We start from the raw sequence: 14,160 nt of genomic DNA, 5'->3' as shown, positions 1-14,160 counted from the left end.
TTTATGTCAGCAAGAGAAGTTGGAGAGAAAGGTGAAGGGACAAGCCAAAGAAAAACAGCATGAACAGAGTAGAGGAACAAAAGGAAAAAATAAGGGCAATGAAAGAGAAATATAGTCAATTGATTTTACCCAATGTTACTGAAAGAACATAAAGCATATAACACTGACAAGGAAAAAACAGCTCTCTCTTTTTGCATTGGTCATTCTCATTTGTGCCACAATATAAATCTAATACCAAAAAGTTAACAGTGCACTGGGACAGGACAGAATGCATTAAAGTGTTTCTCAAATCTCCAAACAACACTAAACCGTGAGCTTCTCCAACTGTAAACAAAAATTACCATTTCTATCCTCCTCAAAAAATTATAAGAAGTCTCACATGAGCCAGGAAGTATTAAAGCACAATTATTATCATGGTTATCAGCAGTAAAGAGGTGGAATGGGAATTCACATTGCAAAATCAAGGGCCCAAGCCATGTAGAAGTTCATAAGCTAAAAGAAAAGCGGTCAGTCAACATAGTTCTGCTGAACTGATCCATCAATGAATAACAAATTTTTCTACTGCATATTTCCTACATGCAGCTTCTGTCTAGTAGTGTGTATGCTTGTACATATTTCCTTTAAGAATCTTGCTCAGAAATTTTAGTTGGTCTATAAATAATTCCTATAGTATATGTAAACTTAAAAATAATGAAGGTAAATGATGTTATAATTTTTAAAGAGAACAGCTTGAAAAGGGGTAAGCTAGAAATAATCTTTTGGCTTTTGTTTATATTATTCCTTCACCCTATCGGATACCAAAGTTTGCAGAGGTTATAGCAGGGATTTTCTCACATAATATATTTATGAACATTCATTTCTGCTTCATGGATTCATTCCCTCTTAAGAAAATTAAGATTAATGTAAACTTGGTGATCTCACACTTAAAGAAACTACATCTGTTTGCTCCCTGTCTCTTTTTCTTTATGACCAGATAGATCAGGAATTCATGTTAGTTTAATCAAAGAGGGAAATGGGCATGACTGTAATGAACCAGTTGGGCAGTGAAGCATAACTTGTGACAACACTGTTAAGCAGGATTTAGGGAGAGGAGCTGGTAGACCATTCAAATAAGCATTCAGTGCTTCTTATTTTCATTAGGGAGTCTGTTTAACAGAGAGCATATCATAGGAAAATACATTTAGCTTCCCAGATAGCAGAAAAGATATAAAACTACTTTTCCTCTGATTCCTTATTAAGGCAATACTGATAAAAATGAACTTATTAAATCATTTAACTACTAACACCTAAATCAATTCTAACCAAAGTCTGTTCTAGCACTGACTTTGAGAGGAACAGGAATGGGTTCTATGTTTATTTATTTATTTATTTATTTATTTATTTTTACAGACTTTAATCTTATATACATTCCAAAAAAATTATTCAATTTATCATTAAGTTTAAATGACTTAACAACTCACTAATAATTCAGCCATAAAACATGACAATGTTGTAATATTCCAAGGAGAAATGCATTAACAAGCCCAGAAATGTTAATTTACTGATCAACTTCTTCCAAAAAAAGGACCTCAAATATTCAAGAAGAATGAAAATGCATAGTTAAGATGACATAAGTAATCTAAACTTAGTCCTGATAAGGATACTCTGAGGGTTACCAGAAATTCAAGTGTCTGGGCCCATGAGCTATAGGCTTCTGGGAATATAAATGAAGCACATAGAAAATATATAGATCCAAATTTCCGTATTTAGGCAGCAAATTAAATTACGTGATTGCTGAAACTGATGATCAACCAGCAACCCCCACAGAAGCCAACACATTTCACATAAGAAATTTTGTCTCCAGCATCTTAGAATTCAATCATGCATTCATGTCCTTCTTTGCTGCCTTGAGATGGCCATGGTGAAACAAAAATTAAGGTTATAGCTTGCCCACATCTCTGCTGCTTAAATGAATTTGAAATACTAAATTTAAGATTGTACAAGCATGATGAGGAAAGTTAAACTTAGTCAGTCATGTAGATAACAATATGGAAAGATTTCCTGGAGATTAAAGAGGTACATCCCTGTAATATGATAACATTGTGCTCAAGAGAAACATGATAGCTTTATGATTATATGATGCTTCTCTAAACAGAAACTACTGTATATGGCAACTATCTGTAAACTTGTGAATACTTCCTAAGCAGTTATAAAAACACAAACAAATAAACTAAGGAATTTAACATGGCAAATTATTCAAGCACTATATATTTTTATATTTCAACTGTGTTTGCATCTCTACTTTCTCATTTTCTTAGTATAAAATCCTTACCTAAAAACAAAATAAATAGGCAACTGGAACCTGCTGTCACTGAAATAATGGCAACATTTCTATTTATTTTCTTGGGAACTATCTCAGAAAATTAGAACTTTTATTCTCCAGAAAAATCTTAAAGAGTCTTTCCAGCTCCTGCTTAAGTCCTTACATATGCAGTCTAAAAAAGGTTTGAATGTAACCATGTGCACTAAATTCTGAATTTTAACAGGTGAGTGAAGAGGAATGCTAGTATATATTAAAAGCATGTATGTTTGAGATGCTGCTAGATATCACTGTAAATTAGTTATTTTAAACTGATTTTATGGAATCTGTAACATTCCATCTATTCATTGATTTTAAGGCTAGAAAAAAAACATTTAAAATAATCTTTGGCCTGTGACCTCCTGCGTAAAAAAGGCCAGAGAATGTTACAGGAATTTAACAAAGTGATTCCTGTATTTATTCTATTAGCTTGTGGTTGATGTGGAGTACGTATTTTCAAAACCACTTCAATCTTGATTTAAATATCCTGAGATTCCATACTGTATATCTGAAATGTGCAGTACAGAGCTCAGAGACTAGCGCAAATGGTGGGATGGGGTGCTGGGACTGTAAACCACCTTTATGTTCTACTATTCTGAGCCATACTGCAGACCCTACCATAATACAGACAGAGCTCGGGGGCTGTCTCTGTTACAACAGCCTTACAATGATGCCTGAAAAGTCTCATACTGCCATAATGTCCCTTCTACCCTAGGACTGTAAGGAAGATTCCTGAAAGATAACTGTTAGACTGCTGCCTTTCAGAGCCTCAACTTGGAAATCCCCTCTGGAGTTGAAATTGGCATAGGAGCCAATTTGCATCACTCCAGGCATGAAGGGCTAGAGTGCTTTTAAGAAACTCATCTTCCAAGTAGTGGAAAATGTATCCTATGAACTGGCTGTGGCAGGGCACTTTTGGTGCCTGCCACTTTAAGAGCTGGAATAAACAACAAAGCACCCTGCAAGTGTCTGCACTCCCCAGCTGGGCTGCCTCTCCGCCCCCCCTGCCAGATCAAAGCACTGGGGAAGAGAACTGAGCAGAGCTCAGTTCCCTTCCCCTGCCCTGTTATCAGCTTCTGGCAGCAGGAGGTGGGGAGAGACAGGGCTGCGCTCCCTGCTGGCGCTCTGGTTCTCCACTGTCTCTTGCTGCTGGCTTCAAACCTCGAAACATTTTGACTAGCCTCGTTTTGTTTCGAGGCTGTTTTGAAGTCCTTCATCTTTATTCGATTTCACTGTTTTGAGCTCAAAATTAGTCATAACACTGTCTAATCGAAACAGCTGGAGAAATTTCACATAGCCCTATTAGTTACTTGCTTTCCAGCCCCTTTGCAGTGCACTGTGCCTGGGCTCAGCCACATCACAAAGAGCAGACAGGGGGAAGCCAGGTTTGGGGGAAGGTGTGGGAGGCAAAGCCCCCTACATGCACACACCCAACCCACCCATATCACAACCACACACCCCACACATGCACCCACCCCTCTACCCCCCACCATACCCACAAATACACACCCAACACTGTCCACACACCCAACACTCCAACCACACCCCCACCATACCCACACCCTGCACCCCCACACACATCCCATACCCTCACACATCCACATATACCTACACACACCTCACCCTCCACCATACCCACATCCACACACCCAACACTGTCCTACACACCCTACACCCCAACCACACCCCACACCTCCCCCACATATATCCCACACCCATGCACATCCATACATACACTTACACTCCACACACACCCAACCACTTCCCCCACATACACCCTCCTACCTCTCCCACAACATATAAGAACCCCTTCTCCCAAAAGGAGTACTTCCTGGGCAAGGGGAGGAACTTCTGGTGGCAAAGGTCAGAAGTTGGGGGGCAGGGGTCCCAGTCCCAAAATGGCAAACAGGGGGCAGGGCACTTGTTAAGGGATGGGGCTACCCCTGAGACCCTCAACACCTTCCAAAAAACTCATTAAGCAGCCCTCCAGTGGAAATAATTGCCCACCCCTGGACTACAAGCTACACCCATGCTGCCAGTGGGGAGTAAGGCAGCAGAAAGAAATGGCAGTATTATAAGCGTAGTGCAACTTTCAGCTGCACTACAGGCTGGATCTAGCCTGTGAGCTGTATGTTGCTGACCTCTGGCTTAAACTACTCTGTTATGAATTACTACTTTCACCATCAGTTGCACTGCTGTAACATGATGCACCTTATCCTGCAATGCAGTTGTATACTTTACATAGATACAGGAACATATTTCTAAGAGAACATGTAAGTAGATCTAACCGAGACAAGGAAAGAAAAAACAAATTAATATAGACACAAGATAAAAGAAAGAGAGACTTTCTTCCTAAGCATCTAGCCACTTCAGTACTATTCTCTGATAAACATACATGCATTATGGGTATCAATGAAACCAAAAGGAGTTTACCACTGACTTGAACAGGAGCAGTTTGAACTTATAAAACTCATGTCAGCTGGCAAACTCCTAGTCATCATCATAACCATGAATGATCACTTTCACTGTATCACCATTTCAGAATGCTGAATATGCTTAATTTTAAAAGGAAAGGGACAGAAAACAAAACCTCTCAAGGTGGTACTTTGTTTAGGAAAGAACTGAAACAGAGAAACATTTTGAGTACAAAGAATGGGTTTATGGCATCTGGTACAAAAAGTTTGTGTGAACTGGAAGGATAGAAGCCTGTACACACCTGAGTTTTTATGGCCTGAGGTCATACATAAGGAATAGTTTTTGCCACATCTCATTACAACAGGGACAGCTTTTTACATTTCTCAGAAGTTACTTCCTCCTCTCTGGAGAACAGCAGGTCAGTGGCTTAGTGATAGTTTAATGTAATAATGTTTTCTGATTTACTTACTCAGCTTAACAGTCTTTGAAAGACTAATCTATAAAAAAATCAAGCTAGTCATAACATATACTGCTGTACTTTCTTTTAATCAAAAATTAATTTAGCTCCTTAAACAAAGATTCCAAGTAATTCAACAGTATTATCCCAACTACATTACTGTACTTCCTAAAAACAGAGGCTAAAAACAGCAACAACAAGTAAGACACAGCTGAACCAAACAGACAAAGCAGTATATTGCTAGCTTGGAAGCCACTGTGGAAATTATCATCATCCTACCTGCTGACTCACTGCCTATAAAAGGAAATCTCTTTAAACATTTTTAATTGTTGAGATTAATATTTGAATATTGTATTCACTGTAAGAAAATGTATTTTATACTTGTTTTTTGGTGTCCCTTCCTTTCATCTCTTGATCTTTGATCCTGTATGGCAATATCAGTACTACTTACTTATTCCTAAGCAACATCCATTTTTAAACTGTTATATGGAAGGTAACAAACTCTTACCATGGATAACCAGGTACAGTGATAGTTCTCTTCCAGTGAACAAATCAAATCTCCAGTGCCCAGCATTTACAGGAGTGACTGGCACACACAGATTTATTTACTGAAATTTGCTGCAGAGTTAACTTTACACACTCCATTTAATAATGACTTCTAATAAAATGAGTTTTAGGATGTCATGGGACCAAGCACTAAAGTAAAAACCAACGGATCGAGATGTTTTTAGGTTGTTAGGGTTAAACTTGATCAGACACACACATCACTATTCCTAACATTTCTGTGCAAGTTAAAAAGCCAGTACCAAAAAACAGCTGGAAAGACTGGGAAAGAAATGGGGTGCTGCAGGCCTATTACAGAAATCTAAACGTATAGAACAATATAGTTCACATAACTTATTTTCTACGCACCATATTTAAATTGCACATCCCTGCATAACCCTTCTGAAAAAACTACATGTACACTGCAGCCCAGTAGAAAAGCAGCTAAGAGATAAGGGAAGGGAAGATTACTAATGCCTCCTTCCAAAATCAAAGATATTGCTGTGGAAGGGAATTCTGCAGTAACTAGATGTCTGAGCACTTCCTACTCCAACCCAGCAATAGAAACCAGCTGTCCCCCTCCCACAATGAGGATCATAAAACTTACTTAAGCACCCCATCAGACTTCTGACCTATGGATTAATCTATTAGTCAAATATAACAAAGTCAAGAGACCAGGTTACAATACAGCTAAAATGTCAAGTCAATGACTTCAGCCAAGTGAAAGGGAAATTCCAACTATATACAAAATTAAATCCATGTAAACTGGGTACTAGCTTTATTTATAGTTAACATGAATCCAAAATGCACAAAGGAGCTCAGAAATGTAAGTATTTACCCAGCTTAAAAATCATGTTGAATTGCTCTGCCCCAGGGCAGGGTATCTACTGTCTACAACAGAGGTGGGCAAAATGGCCAATCCAGCTGGCAGCCAGATTCCATTTCCCAGCCGCCCCTGCCTGCATGGCTTGTGTTGGTCTCCATGGACACCCCAGCCACACCTGCGCAGGAAAGCTCAGGCTGGACTTGCCATGGAGACCAGCCTCAGCCACACCAGCAGCCCAGGGTGCTGCTCTGGAGCCACTGGGAACTTGGGATGGGGGTAGCTTGCACCGGAGCCAGGGCAGAGCCGCGACCTGTAGCCTGCACTCTCTGGCCAGGGGCACACAAGCAGGGGATTGCGGCTCTGCCCCAGTTCCTTGCAGTGGTGGCAGCCTGGTCCTGAGCCAAAGCAGAGCTGCAACCCCCTGTTTGCGTGCCCCTGCCCAGAGCATGCAGGCTACAGGTCGCGGCTCTGCCCTGGCTCCGGAGCAAGCTGCCCCCATCCCGAGTTCCCAGCGGCTCCGGACCAGCCCCCTGCACTACTCTGTCGTGTGTGCTGCTAGCACTGCTGAGGCTGATCTCCATGGAAACCTCAGCTTGAGCTTTCCTGCATAGGTGCAGCTGGGGTCTCCATGGAGACCAGCACAAGCCATGCGGCAGGGGCGCCTTGGAAATGGAGTCCCCAGCCAGCTGGATCCAGTCCGCAAGCCAGACTTTGCCCATCCCTACTCTACAATGTACCAAAAGGCAGGTGTTTACAGAGAGCACAGTCTAATGTTGTTCATCATAGTTATTTTCTAACTGATCCACTGGAAGTCAACATAATTGAAAATGACTAAAATCAATCCCCATATACTGGATATAATAGATGTATATTGCTGTACATAGCAACATTACAATTTTTAACCTAATATGATTTAAAAATAATGCTGCCCTTTTAAAAGTACACTTCTTGAGAATGAAACTATTACCATAACTTGTTACCACTCAGTCTTTAGAGCGACAAGACTACAGCCTATGATCAGAACTCTTTTAAAGCTTAGGCACAGAATTAAGGGACAGTTACAGTTCCTTTAATGATTGCCCTTTATATACACTAAATCAAGATACAATTACACTTCCCGGTAATGCTCCATTTTCTCTTAGCAGGTATGGTATTACTAGCACGTAAGTGAGACAAGGAGGCAAGAGACAGGTATATAACCCCACTTTTTATCGATTATACCCTGAAGCATGAAAATAAGAAGTTGTCTCAATGCCTAACTACCTTCAGAAGCACAATACAGAGTCTTACCTAGACCAGCTAAGGGAGATATAGGAGATGGAAGAGTTGCACACAGACTAGCAGCAGGTTGTCTTGAATTTGCTGAGGCATCCCCAGAAATCTTCCTCTGCTTAAGGGCGTGTGTAGACGAAACAGGGGCCCTAAATTGAAGCAGTGGGTTTTTAAAAACACCATTTCAATTTAGGGCCCTTTAAACCCTCGTTTTGTGCACACCTGAACTTACCTGCCCTTCCAGTGGTGGGGTGGGGAGGGCGAGCTGCCTGGGCTGCAGAGAGGGGCTGGTGCTTCCCTATGCAGCAGCAGCAGCCCCCTCCCCCCAGGCAGCACCCGCTCACAGGCACCTGGCTCGGGCGATTCTGGGGGGCACCACAGCCACAGAGGGAAGCACTGGCCCCCTGTACAGCTCAGACAGGCAGGCAGGGTCCAGGGAAAAAAGGAGGAACCTCCTTTCCTGGGCTGCTGCCAAGCTGCCTGCACAGGATTCTGCAGAGCTCCTGAGCAGCACAGAGCCCAGTGCTTCACTCCATGGCTGTAGGGCAGCAAACTAAAACTCAGAGGAGGAAGAGTTTTAGTTTGCTACACCCTGAGTCATTTAAGGCGCATTACACCGCCAAATTTGGTACAGCGGCTGGAATTACTGCGCAATATGCTGCTGATGCGTGCAAACACCAACACCATTAAGGCGGTGCAAAAGCATTTAACCTACTTTAAAGTATCATGCACACGCCCCTTGTTTCATCTACACATGGCTTAAGTCATTTATATATGACTTATTTTAATAATTATTCTCCAATAGGTTTTATTCAAATTTCTTTGTTTCACTGAGGCACTGGAAACTGACTGAGCTGGGGGGGGGGGGGGGGGGGGGGTTATGGACTTGGACTATGACAATTAGCTGTCTGGAGTCCTTATGAAAAATACAGTTCTGGGAGACAGGACTTCTTAGCACTTGCCCTTCCAGCTAGGAAGGCTACTTTCCATGTTCTATTTCCTTTACTTTGATGATCATACTAGTTGTAACATCTGCAAAAAGTCACTCTGAAACAGGTTTTAGGGCCTTCTGCTTTTGCCACACAGCATAGCATAAGTTCCCTGAAAATGGCCAAGGCTAACAGCAGGTTAACAAAGAAATGTTTGGATTTCACTGTACATCCTATTGAATAGGCTATCATAAGATACTTTCCATATTTTTACAGCATCTTCAACAAGCACCTCACAGTTAATGAGCCTAGAACCACAAAAATTTAGCTGTCACTGTGATCACTGCAACCAACTAGTGCAATGGCGCACCAGGAGAGGAACAACTTTTGGTCAATAAAACACAGGTAAGTCACTTATCTTACACATTTATCAATGGATTTTTGTACCCTGTTAGGTACCCTGTTAGGTCTCCACCTCCAGTGTTCCCCTGTCTGGGCAATCCACCCACTCCACTTTCCTGCCACACCTTGATGAAAATAAAATTCAGCTGTTAGTTGAGCGGGAGACTATCTTTTGTACACCCTGATGACTAGGGCCATAAGTGCATGCTCTGACCATCCCTGTACATGCCCCATGCCTTGCAGATGTTGTGCTGTGTGTTACCTCTCTGACCTAGGTCCAGAACAAACTGGACACAAAGTTGTAGCTCTACCATACTACCCTGGAGGGCCACTTTTACCCATCCCTCTCTCACCGGGGTCCCATTCACCCTGCCAGCTCTCACCCAGTCTCTTTCATGCTGCCCACTCTCCTGGGCCATTCATACCACCTGACCTCACCCGGCTCTGGGCTGGTCTCTCCGCACCTCGGTCAGCCCTGGTGCAGTCTGTCGGGCATCTTCTGCTTCCCTCACCTGAATGTTTGCTGAGCATCTCTACAGCTGTTAGCCCACTTCACTCCTGGCCCCTCACCAGGCCTCCATTCCCCCACTGGGCATCTTTCCTCTTCACTATGCCCCCTTCCCAGGGCCTCTACTCACTCACCCGTTCACAGGGCCTCTCTCTCCATCATCCCTGTCTCACTCAAGGTCTCTCTCTCCATCGCTCCTCTCTCTCAGGGTCTCTACTCACACCCCCAGGTTTTACCCTTCTGCCTGGGCATGGCTCCAGGTCTCTCCTCTGGCCTGGACTCTGCCTCAGGGCTCCTAACGAGCCTGGGCTCCCCCTGCTCTGCTGGAATACCACCAGGGATGTGGGGCTGGAGTTATAAGGCACCCCTTCCCGCCTTTCACCAGGGAGGTAACTGGCCTGACATTTCCTGCAGGAGTCACTAGGAGCCTCACCAGGACTCCCTTCCCCAGCAGGGTGAAGTTTCATGTCTTATCCAGGACAACAGGAGCCTCCACCTCCCCATAGCCCCTTCCCTTACCTCCAGGTCCCTGAGCAGGAGCTCAGTTGGCTGACGTTGCCACCTCCCTTGCTAGCAGCCAGCTGTACTCTTTATGTGTGGCCTGCGTTTGAAAATGGCCACCACAATCAGCCATCTGGTGGCTGCCTGGTCTAGTCCTTAAAGTGGCAGGCACCAAAGGTGCATTGCCACATACACTTTCAAGACAGACAAGCATTTTTGTTTTAATGATATCTGAAAGCCAACACATAGTAAACTACACATAGCTGCAATTCACTAAAGTGTTCCAGAAAGATGAGGGCCTAAATCAACCTGGGTGTAGTATGAAATTGCAGTTCCAGACATTCCAGCTATTTTTAAACATTTTTCATTAGACCCTTGCCCCACTCAGATGAGGAAATTATTTCCTTTTCCTCAGGTGTGACAAATTTGAAGTCCATTTTCATACACCTACACTGATTATATAGGTGTAATTACTAACTAAGTACTAACCTGCAGTGGAGTTTAGTAGTTTCCTGCAGCCTAATAAGGCTGCATGTGTAGATGTTGGGACTTTACTGCAGAGATAACTAGGCAACTTTGCAACAAACGATTTATGTAAATGTGCCCCCAATGACTTAAGATGTAAAATATTCTGTGCGACTTGAAATGTATGCTTAGACATAATAGTAAAACAGGCCCCAGATTCTTTGTAGGGTGAAGTTCCTTACCTCCCTGCATACGTGAAGTTCCTTACCTCCCTGCATACATGAAGTAACTTCCCCCAAATTATGATAGTGATAGCATCTATAGCCACAGTACACAGCTGCATCGGACTGCTGAGCTGTCCTAGCTGTTTTCTGTGGCTTTAATTTCAAAGGGTGCCACTTCTTTTATCAGTTGCCTGGGACCACCAATGAACTACATCTGATCAGAGAAGGTACAGCCTTTGACATTAAAGCTGCAGCAATCAGCAGAGAAATCTGTCCTCCAAATTAAACATATCATGAACCATCCCAATAAGAAAATATAGACAAACTATCAAGTACAATGTATTGTTTGAAAGGCAGCAGCACCCGGAGGCCCCAAACAGTACTGGGGGCTCACGGTGCGGGACTCTACACAAACAGAAAGGAAGAGATAGTCCATCCCAAACAGTTTATGATCTAATATCAGAGGTACACTGACATATCAGTGCCATATCAGATTGGTACCAATAAAAGGAAAATTAACATTATCAGCTATTGGCATTTTTGGCTAGTGTAGCCAATAATGTACTGATAAATATGCCTTCTGGCTGGGGCTCCCAGATGCCACGTGCATGCACGCAGCCGCAGCATGCACTTGACCAGGAGCACAACTGGGCAGTGTGGAGAGCAGCATCCTTCAGGTAAGTCTGTAGAAGGGAAGGGGGCATGGGGCAAGGAAGGAGTGTGGGGGGAGCAGATTGAGGGCCCCATGGTGAAAGAGGGAGTAGGGCAGGGGCAGGGCCTAGGGCTGGTGGAGCTGCCTAGCCAGGGTGGTGAATGGGACCCTGGGGCCAGGGTGGGGAGCAGGACAGAGCTGCGGATGGCTTGTCTAGGAGGCTTGGGGAGGGTAGGCAGGGGTGGCTCCCTGTCACTGCGCACACCCCTGAAGGAGGTCTTCAAGAGGAGGTTAGATGAGTATCTAGCTGGGGTCATCTAGACCCAGCACTCTTTCCTGCTTATGCAGGGGGTCAGACTCGATGATCTATTGAGGTCCCTTCTGACCCTAACATCTATGAATCTATGAATCTATGAGGCATGGGGGGCATGTGTCACCCTGGATTCATGCATGTGGCAAAGGCATACTGAAAACTCAGGGCTCTCCACCCTGCTGCCTTTTGCCCCAGGAACCCTGCGCAGGTCATACACCCCCTGCCTGCCTGCCTGGTGCCAGGGGGGACAGCAAGTTGTGTTTCCCACCACCAGATGGGCAGGGGAAGTGGCATGGCCAGCACATAGATCCCAGGACAAAGGCAGCAAGCCCCAAGCCTGCAGCCCACATCTGTTCTCACCCTGCTCGGCTCTGCTCCTAAAACTTTCCCACTTAAAAATAGTGACAGCAGCACTTGAACTAAAGCTCATTTGACAAGCTTTAGTTCAAGCACTCCCACTGCCATTTTTAAGCGTCGGGATGCTGATCCCCTGGACAAGCCACCCACAGCTCTATCCTACTCCCCACCCTGGCTCCAGGATCTCATTTACCACCCTGGCTGGGCAGTGCCCCCAGCCGCAGCCCATGCTCCACTCCCTCCCTCACCATGGGGCCCTCCCCTCCACAGACTTACCTCTCCATGCTACCTGGCTGTGCTCCTGTAAACTGGTTATTGCATTGGTATCAGCCAATATGCCTGGTGAATAATTGGCTACCGGTTTCAACAGAGAAAATCTCTATCGGTGCACCCTGTCGCAGGGCACTAAGATGTGCCTGCTCCTTTAGGGGCAGAAGCAGCCTAGCCAGGGAGCCCTGCATGCTATACAGAGCCCTATAGCTGCAGGTTGCCTGAGAAACAGGCTAATGAGGTAATTAGCTGACACCTATAGGCAGTCAGCTGACCAGGAGGAAGCAGGGCTCTGGACACATACAAGCCCAAGGCTGGTGCTGGCAGGGATTAGTTCTGTATCAACTGCCAGGGGAAGGAGCTTCTGTGCAAAAGAGCTACCTGGAGACATTTGGTTGCTTGATCTGCTGCCTGCAAGACTAATAAGGCTTCAGAAGCACATAAAATACCCAGGGCTAGGAGGCACACTAGTTATTATCTTATAGCTCAGGGGCTTATGTTTGTGTTGTTGTCTGTGCCAGTGGTTTGGGATGAGGCTGTAAGGCAAAGTCCAGCCCACAGGCCAGTTCTGGCTGGCAGTAGACTCCATTTCCTAGCAGCCCCTGCTTGCATGGCTGGCACTGGTCTCCGTGGAGACCCCAGTTGCAGGTGTGCTGTGATAGTGCAAGACTGAGGTTGCCATGCTGGCAGGGTGCACAGCAGGGCAGGGCAGGGCAGGGAGCTGCTCTGAAGCTGCTAGGATCTTGTGGCAGGGGCAGCTTAGCCAGAACCAGGGCAGAGCCGTGATCTTCAGCCTGCACACTCAAGACCTGGGATGTGCAGGCAGCAGATCACAGCTCTGTCCTGGCTCCTTAAAGGAGTGAAAGCATGGTCCCAAGCTGGAGCACAGCCACAACGTGCTGCCTGCATGCCCCAGCCTGGAGTGTACAGGCTGCAGACTGCAGCTCTGCCCTGGCCCTCACCAAGCTGCCCCCACCGCAAAAACCCAGTGGCTCCGGAGCAGCCCGCTGCCCTGCCCCGCCCTGCCAGAGCTTCCCAGGCTGGTCTCCATGGCAATTCAAGCCTTGTGCTATCAAAGTGCAACTGAGGCTGAGGTCTCCATGGAGACCAGCCCCAGCCATGTGGGCAGGGGCTGCTGGCAAATGGAGTCTGGCTGCCAACCAATTTCACCATTTTGCCCACCCCTACTGTAAGGGGAAGTACAGAGGCCTCATTAGTGCCCAGAGATGCATGCGATCGCCCAGAGCCCTGCCAGCAGCCAACTCAGGGCTCACGTAGTTATAGAGCCCATAGCAGGTGGAGTGTGTGCAAAGCACAGATCACACAAGGGGCCAGAAAGCCCAGTACCAGAGGGGTGCAGCAGACTTGGGCTAGAAGGCCCAGCACCAGAGGGGCCGGTGCCAGTGGGGAACAGCAGTTGAGGGCCAGGTGCCAGAGAAGCACAGCTACACACGCTCGAGGCAGGGATATGCAGGCACACAAAGTACCCAAGCACCAGAAGGGCACAGCGAGACAGGGGCCAGGGGCCCATTAGACAGGGGCTGGGGGCTCAGCGACAGTAAGAGACCAATTGGACCTAGTGCCTCAGAGCCAGGTCCTACACCATAGGCCTAGGCTAGAAGGCCTAGCCAGATTAAAGGGGTGAAGGCCAAGTAGACCAAGGACCAACAGAGTGGACAACATCCATG

General features: G+C 45.5%; 1 protein-coding gene across 6 annotated transcripts in view; it reads right to left on the bottom strand.

The window, feature by feature from the left end:
• The window catches only part of BMPR1B (bone morphogenetic protein receptor type 1B), a 517,894-nt gene that overhangs the window by 251,431 nt on the left and 252,303 nt on the right, over positions 1-14,160 (bottom strand). Inside the window, exon 1 of one of the 6 annotated variants that reach the window (XM_019488078.2) lies at positions 10,210-10,286. The exons of the other annotated variants lie outside the window; for them this stretch is intronic. The gene's annotated coding sequence lies outside the window, so the exon portion shown is untranslated. Of the gene's footprint in view, positions 1-10,209; positions 10,287-14,160 lie in introns of those variants that run through there. 6 annotated transcript variants of the gene reach the window in all.

This window comes from Alligator mississippiensis, chromosome 2 (assembly GCF_030867095.1).
Source record: "Alligator mississippiensis isolate rAllMis1 chromosome 2, rAllMis1, whole genome shotgun sequence".
NCBI classification, from domain to species: domain Eukaryota; kingdom Metazoa; phylum Chordata; order Crocodylia; family Alligatoridae; genus Alligator; species Alligator mississippiensis.
Note: the sequence above shows the minus strand (reverse complement) of the source record. Positions and strands in the feature narration are given on the sequence as shown.